We start from the raw sequence: 8,622 nt of genomic DNA, 5'->3' as shown, positions 1-8,622 counted from the left end.
GTTTTTTTTTCTTTTTTTTTTTTTTTTTTGATAAGATAATATGCTCTCTAAACGATGACGTGTTAACCGTCGGCAAAACGAATACACCGCAACAAGTTGATAATCTTCCTGTAAAGAAAAAAGGTTAGACATTCTTGCGATAATTTTTTCAACACTGACAACTGTGCAATATTTGCAATATAAATATGAGTCACGCGCAGTCGTTAGGCAAATGTAAACAAAGAAATATGTCCGTTACGTTTTAATATTTCTTTTGTGTCTCTCCCGTCCATTTTCACTTAAATAACCCAAGAAATTGTAAATTGACCATGAAATACATGTTTAAAACCGCCAAGGTAACCTGCTACTATTTTATTGTCAATTAAGAATAAATCGATTTGTTTTAAAAGCCAGAGGAAACTTTATGACCGTAAGAGATATGAGAGCGCAAGAGAGATTAGACGGCGCAGATGATTAGAGTACGCATTATAACACTTCAGCAAGTTATGGCTCGTAGCCACTTCGCGAACCCCTCGATTCCACTCGTAACGGTCAATCGAGAAAAAATCTGAAGTGGGCATCGATGATCTCGCAAAAGTTCGACGACGGTCTTAAACTCTTAAGAACCCGCTCGACCTCATCGTGTACCGTACACGTAAGATCGTTCCGATTCTCGCTCTCTCAGGCTCACCGATAGCGTGACAGCCGGCTAGGCAGATGCGTGGCAACGAGTTGACATCGAGCGCTGCGGGCTAGCGTGGCTAGAGCTTGCTCTTCGCAGACACGCACCCTGACATTCTGCCGGAGCAGGGGTGCGAATAAAAACAAAGGGAGGGAATCGAGAGGGACGAGGAGAGAATGGGAGAGGAATGAAAAGGAGAGATAGAGAGAGAGAGAGAGAGAGAGAGAGAGAGAGAGAGGTGGGCAAGGGAAAGAAAAAATAAAAAAAGGGGAGTCTCGTCGAGACGCGAACGTGCGCGTGCGCCTGTGCACGCACAACACGGCACGGTGCAGGCACGCACGCACACTGCCCGCTTCTTTCTTGTTGCCCATACACTGGGCCTGATGCGCGACGACGGCCCTCGTCGTCTACTACGACACATAGAATAGTAATGAGGGACAGAGATACGAGGCGGGTCTTCCCGCCGCCACGGGGGAAACCGAGCCGGCCGCGGCGCGGCGGTTCGGAGCGTCGTCACGCGAGAACGCAGCCAGCTGACGTTCTCTCTCGCTACTCCCATGCGTTCTCCTTCGCGCTCTCCTCCTCGCTCTACCCAGCCGGGTCTTTTTCTCGTGCCCGCGCTCTCTTTTTCCCGTAACTCTCTCCAACTCCTTCGCGCGCTCGGCTGTTCTCGCTCTGCCCTCCACGGTTGCTTTTGCATGACGTTCCCCCGCCCGCCCTTCGTTCTAAGTAAGCGTTCCGCGATGGTCCTGCCGGTAAAATGCAATTAGAAAAATTTCCGCCGCAGACAGACAGGACAGAATTATGTTGTGACGACTCAATTTTTCGACTTTGTTGTTGCTTAAAGATGTGAATAAATCAAGGAGACATTTATGTTGTTATAATTTTAACAACAAAATAATTACAGTGAACAGCTGTCACAGCTCTATCGTGAAAGAATTGTAAATCTGTGTTATAGGTGTATGATTTTCTGCATCTTTTAACGTTTCTTTCCTCTTCTTCTCTTGCGATGTCCTTTCATATAAGTTTGAATTTTACTTCTCACTCTAAGCGTTCCTCGATGATTTTACGCACATAACCCGCCTCCTCGGTCTCCTTTCTCTCTTATCATTCATACACCTCGATGGTGATCGTGAGCCACCCCTTTTGCAAGAAACTGGGGGACTTCTTCGTCCAGAGTTTCTCGCTCAATTCCACCTACGTACCCTTCGTGCGAACACTTAAACTCCTTTTATCAACAGTCCATCACGATCGTTTGAGAACTCCAGGTGTTCGTCGCATACATTCGCAATGGCGTGCGTGCAAGCGAGGCCTTTGTGGAAAGTCGCAGAAATTGCGGGTACTCGTGAGATTCGATTAGGCAGAAAGAGAATGAGAAACGCGAGAGAATGAGCTACTCCCCTGCTCCTGGTAGTGATATCAGCTATTTTTGTAATAACGAGTCAACAAACATTTTCTGACTTTTCCATGACTATAAATTATTTTCCACGACTATAAATTATTTTCCACTGAACTAATCGACGTGATTAAAAGCATTTATAATGTATTGAATTGAAATTAGAAATTAATGTGTGTGTGTGCAAAAATATATATGTAACGTTTTAAATTTTTTAATTATCATTTAAATATGAATGTCATTTACTTGCCGATTAGCACATTTATTTTTTGAATTAATAGTCATACAATAAATTATAGTTGTATATAATTATACAAAAATTGTTTCTCTGTACATAAAATATCTTTTTATTTATACCTTACTTCCGCAAGTAAAATAATTTGATGTTACATAATTTTTTTTATAATGAAATATTTTATACTTGAATATCCTCACTTTTTTTCTTTCGCTCTATTTTTCCTATTCTATTTTTTTCGTCGTATAATTTAGGGGATGTATTTTTCCAAGGAGTCACATCATGAAAAAAAAGAAAGAGAAATTTTCTTTTACCGTCATTGTAAATACGAGGAAGATACGCCACCAGAGAATGTCGCGCAATCGCACCGCGGGATTGCACGCGACTCTGGCGTTTTTTGCTCCTAGACACTTTTACGACCCTTCTGTTATATTTTTCACGCGTGCAAATTGCCGTCTTCTTCATTTCAAAACTTCACCCTTTTTACGCGGCTCACTGTCCTCGAACGATTATATCTCCAAGTCCCGTTGGAGCTGTAGAATTTCCTTTTCTCATGATTGCTGTCGTGTGAAAAAAAAAAAGGATATACGTATCTATAACACGATGAAAAAAGTCCTTTCCGTTTCACACCTTAGCGAATAGGAAAAGTCAACTATTTCTGCTAAAACCATTATCTCTGGAATAAAGCGTAATAACTATAATAAGTATTAACGTATTTTTCTTTATAACGCCGCGTTATTGATGAATTTCTAATTTCTCTTAATATACATTCAACATTTTAATTCAGCCGTTATTTTAAGGCTTATTATAATAGTTAAAGCGCACCTGATCTTATGATAAATGAAACACTTGGTATATGTTTTATTCATGGTATTCAATGGCAAACCACTTACTAATACATGTAGATATGTAATGGGCGTTACATATATATTTTATCGTTAGATATGTAAAAGCTTGTCGCCACCATTATTTCACCGTCAGAATAATTATGATATACATATTTGTAGTGAAAATACGTGCATGAATAATTGCTCCGTATATACAGTATTGCGACAAATATTAATATTAGAGAACAAACAGAGCTTTTCAAACATCAAAGTTGGATCAAAATCGAAAAGACCGAATACATCCGCCGGTGTTACAGTCTCTCATTGAAAAGGATCAGTGGAACTCGCCACACCCTTCGCGGTCGCATCCTCCACGTCTTCCCCTTCCTTCTGGTATATCGCGGCGTTCTTTTGTTTCGGACATTCATTCACGCAAGGGCAACCACCTTGAAAGTCAGTTTTCCTTCTTGTCTCTACGTCAAGAAAAAAGATATACGACATACGGAAATAGGTAGTAAGAGAATGAACTAGGGAAAACGGGTCGTACTTAATTGCAGGGTGATTGTATAAGTAGTGGAGGTCTGGTCGGACGACACTTCGGACGTCTGTTTTCTGACCGATTTTCAGGATGCTCCGAGTTGTCAAAAATTAGCTACCTGGCGCTTTTGAGAAATTAAAGTGTCTACTATCATTGATCCTGATACGAGGATCGTTTCTTTTATTAGTATAAAAGAATGTTTAACTATATAATATTTAACTATATGATTTTTATTACAACTCATTTATATCTCTCGAATGCAGAATTTATTTTTTTAATTGAACATACAATTTTCATATTTTTATTTTAATTATATATATTCTATTTAATGTTATTAATTTAACATTTTTATTAACGATGGTAAGCGTAAATTGATTTAATCCTTAGCATGTTAATTTGTTATGTGAAAAGAATGTTAAATAATTCTTGACTGTCATAATTTAATACTTTTTTATATAATAAATTTACGCCGTTATATATCTGCTTTTAACCTTAAATACATGTTATCGCATTCCTATTTATATCTTCAATTTGAATTATGTTTAACTGCGTCTCATCATTTTTCAACCTATCATGTCCCGCTGTAATAATTTATTTTAATATCTGTTTATGTAACTTTTTATGAATATTTTAATACTGATAAAAATTGTGTCGAAACGTTGATAAAGATTATTACATTAATAAATTAATTAATATCTTAAATTTGTTCATTATTGAACAATGAAGTGGTTCTTACTTTGCGCATTACTAGCCACATTAATTTATGAAATATTTTAAGTAAATAAATGGAATTACTTACAATTAGTTTAATATCTCTATACGTATATTAGTCAGAAAAACTTACTTAATATTCTTTCCATAATGAACTAAAATATTAGGTATATAAATAAGTTCCTGCAGTCAACTTTAGACGATGCTAAAAACGGTATATTATTACATTTCCGCGCTCAATTATATTTCCATTCGACGTTGCTTAATATACATTTCGAAAGCTACATATATAACAATTAGCATTTAGACGATTAACTACACTTTTAGTTTAACTGAAAATGACGCCGGAAAAGTGCATATTCATCATTGCGTGCTATTTTCATTGCGGTAAAACCGCCATTGAAGCAACCAAAATAATATTGTGAGACTTATGGGAATAATATTATGTCAGGAAGAACGTACATACCATGATTGGTCTGAAAGATTTAAAAGTGGTAATTTCGATGTGAACGACAAATGTTTCGCGAGATATTCTTTTATTGCGACATCCGTATGCTGCCTGAAAAATGGCAAAAAATAATAGATTCAAAAGGCAAATATAATACTTTGATTGAAATGTTTGTATCTTTAGTGATGACCGTATCTTTTAGTAATATATATTTTTTTAACAAAAAGAAATCGAGAGAATTTATTTACATCTTTAGTAAGAGTATAAGATTTAAATTCTTAAAGTGTAATCATGCAATTGTCATTTTGTTTAGAAAAATAATTACAGCTAATTAAGATCGTAAATTTAAGTTAAGATTAAATCGTCACGCATAAATTCCGTTATCAATAATATTAAAGTTTCTTTTAACATGCGCAAGTTCGAGCATTTGTAATCTTGCCATTATTCAGTATCTTATTCCGAATCCTCTCTCTGGTATACGATAATCAATTCCGCCACAATGGCGGGCAATTCGACTTCTCCAGGGCATCCCTCGCACCACATCGCTAGTAGCCCCATTCATCCGTTCTGAAGGAGCCGCGTCCTCGCCCTCTCGTTTTTCTCGTCGTAGCTCTCTTCGCTCTCCCCTTCGCACGTCTACCTCCTCCCCCTCAGTGTCTTTTTCTTCCTCCTCAGGGGCACTCGTGAAAGTCTCTTTGTTCGAACGACGGCTCGTCCTCGTTCGCCTCGTAAGTCGCCGACTCCTCGAAGGCTTTTGACTCTCTCGTGAGTACCGATCGAACGACTCACCGTGAGACTCACGATTCTGCCTCTCCCGCCTTTCTAGCGTCGCGTTTCGAGCCGCTGCTGCGTGATGCACTTTTCTCAGGACGTACGATTTTTAATTTAAGATAACCGGTATCAAGTTTCGCAAATATTTCATATTTATCTTTTTTCTTTTTATTGCAGTAAAAGAATTATATTTGTACACGAATTATATAATTATTTGCTAAAAAGAAATATCTGCAAAAGCGATCTTATAAAATTGCCAAAAATTATTTAGCGAATAGCAAAAATTAATTCGAATCCAAAAATAGGTTTGTAGACTGCTAACGTCGTGCTCCATACGTTTATCTTTCAACTTTGTTGATACCGGTAATATCTTCCAAGACCCGCACGTAATGTGAATCCCCTTAAATCAGTTTTCCGGAAGACATTAATAACGATCATTGACGCGATTTCTCTGGTGCAATGCCTTCTTGCAGTTCGCTACATTTTCTTGAATATGTGACGGTATATACCCTATCTAAAAGAAATACTTCTCACTCGGTTCTCTCGGAGATGTTCTACATTTCCTTCGGCTACCGTATCATTAAATTCAATACCACTGGCGCCTTAACGAGGAGTACATTTCTGCGATCCTCTGCACCTGATCTATAATTTCGAGCCCGCATAAACGGATATGCGTGTACTCATATGTACAGGGTGTTTCGAAAACGCGTGCGATGCCCGGTAAATCATCGACGCTCGGCGATATCAGATTAATAGGATCGATTCCGCGACGACCGTTAGTTAAGTGTTTTCTAGCGAAGCGGAGCAGAGAGGCGCGGTATAGATTTCGTGGCCCGTGCTAAAAATAGTGAATGTTTTCGGACGTTAGGACGGACGGTAATACCGTGCAGAACGCGGTCAAACACAATGTTTGCGGGAGACGCCCACCTATACTCGCTCCAGCTTTTACTGCCGAGCAGTAAAGTACGAAAATTATGATCCGAGCTTGTCACTGCTCCGGGCATCGAGAAACTCTCGAAGAGACCTGCTACTCTCTCGCACCCTTTTCGCCTTTCCTTCTTCAATGTTTTTTCCATACCTCACGCACGGCGTAGATACGCAACCTTAAGCGCCGACCGCGTAGATATTACGCGCCGTTGTTAGGCGCACGTGATGGAAAATGCATGATGCATGCGAGCAAAGCGCAATGCGATTCAATCGCGCATAAAAAGATTAAATTGTACAACGCCCGGTAATGGACGAGGCAGCAGTGAGAGTAATATTCGCAGAATGCATGTGTACGTTATAGCATTCTTTTAGCCGTGAATTATCGGAGTGTAGCTTAAACATGTAAACTTATGACTCTATTTGAAATTCTATTTTTACTTTCAAAAATATATTTCGATAGATATCATTTTAATAATAAGACGCAGAGAGAAACAAATCTAGAATGAATGTAACAAAAATGAGAAGAGTATCGAGCGTCAGTAATACGGAAGAAAGCTTTGTGCGGGTTTGTGTGTATTTTGTGTGTCGTGTGACTTTTTTGTGCGGGCATGTGACTCTTTCATTCTAAATATTATATCTTACCTCTCACGTTCGGGATACACAGTATTTAAGCGTGACAAGTATTCAAGCTCTGTCATTAACTGACATATAGGGGGAAAAAGGAAAGGAAATAACCGAAGTGCGGTAAGCGGTGCATCGATCGACGGTCACGGAATCTGCGAAACTACGAGCGAGCGGGAGAAAGTTCTCGCGGGATGCATGCGCAATTACAGCGAGTGATAAAAGTGCCACTTAGCACTATAATCTGCGAGTATTTTTACGTCCTTTTGATTTGACAGAGAAACGACGGGGCAACGAGAAATCAAAATGCCACTTTGCGCCGCAATTTGTCCATGCGTTTCCACATCGCGCTGGCATTACCCCTTTTTTTCTTTCCCGTGCATAAAACTACTCGAATTACGAGCTCTTCTCGCGAGAAACAGTTTCTTATTTTGTAACGCCACGTCGTGTGAAACATTATGAGTTTCGAGACTGCAAGACAGAATACATCTATTTGATTTATTTTTTTTTTTTTTTAGGTTACCGTTTTTACATATCGTCAAAAATTTCTTATACGTTCTGTGTTTTTTTTAAAACGACAATTTTTTATTTTACCTTCAATGAAAAGCTTTTACTTTTTTTTTTTTTTACTTTACTTTTTCTCGCACGTTAAATAAGCCATTTTCTGAATTGTATCGCGCGTTACATAACACCCTATATAGATGAAGGAACTTACCGTCATTTAAACTTCGTTTCAAAGGAGTTTCATTAAGCGCTTCATTAAAGGACTTTTAAAACGCACAGTTTCGAGCGGCGACAAACCATCCGCTTTAGGAAGTACCCCTCGAAAACGGAGAGAACAACATCGGGTAGCACCGAAACTACTACGCAGTCCTCTTGTCGTCTAATTGAATGGCATTTTATTTAGCACAGTTCCCCGCACTTCGGATAGTCGCTATTTACCTCAATTACGTAATTCACCGTACACAACCGGCCGCGCAGCTATCCACCATAGGCATCGCATGGTGATGCCGTAGCCGGTGGTAGTAGTGGTAGTATTGATGGTGGTGGTAGTCGACTGATGACACGTGTTTGCGCTACCGCCGCCATGCAATTAGCCCCCAATGTAATTTCGCGCCATAAGAGCGTGCCACGCTCTTTTGGCCTAGTGCCGTTCCCGCGGGCGCATCAGCGGTACACCAGTATTATGAAGAGGGAAGTGATTTCGTTCGGGACACGTAAGGAAATTTGAGCCTCGTGCCGTCTACGTATTTTGTATTCGACGCGTTTTCGTATATTGATCAGATTAATTCATCATTAACATCAATTTCCATCGTCAATATCCGTTTTGCATTAACCACTTTGAAAATTAACATTACTTATAAAGTACAATAATTCTTAATAGTTTTTGCTGTAGGAATTTCTCTCCTGTACATTTACATATGTAATTTTCGAAAAGCTTTTAATCCAATTGATAGAAAGGTGTGAGCGTCTTTATTCACAGTAAC

This window comes from Trachymyrmex septentrionalis, unplaced genomic scaffold (assembly GCF_001594115.1).
Source record: "Trachymyrmex septentrionalis isolate Tsep2-gDNA-1 unplaced genomic scaffold, Tsep1.0 scaffold40, whole genome shotgun sequence".
Classification (NCBI taxonomy): domain Eukaryota; kingdom Metazoa; phylum Arthropoda; class Insecta; order Hymenoptera; family Formicidae; genus Trachymyrmex; species Trachymyrmex septentrionalis.
The sequence above is the reverse complement of the archived record's forward strand: the minus strand, read 5'-3'. Positions refer to the sequence as shown.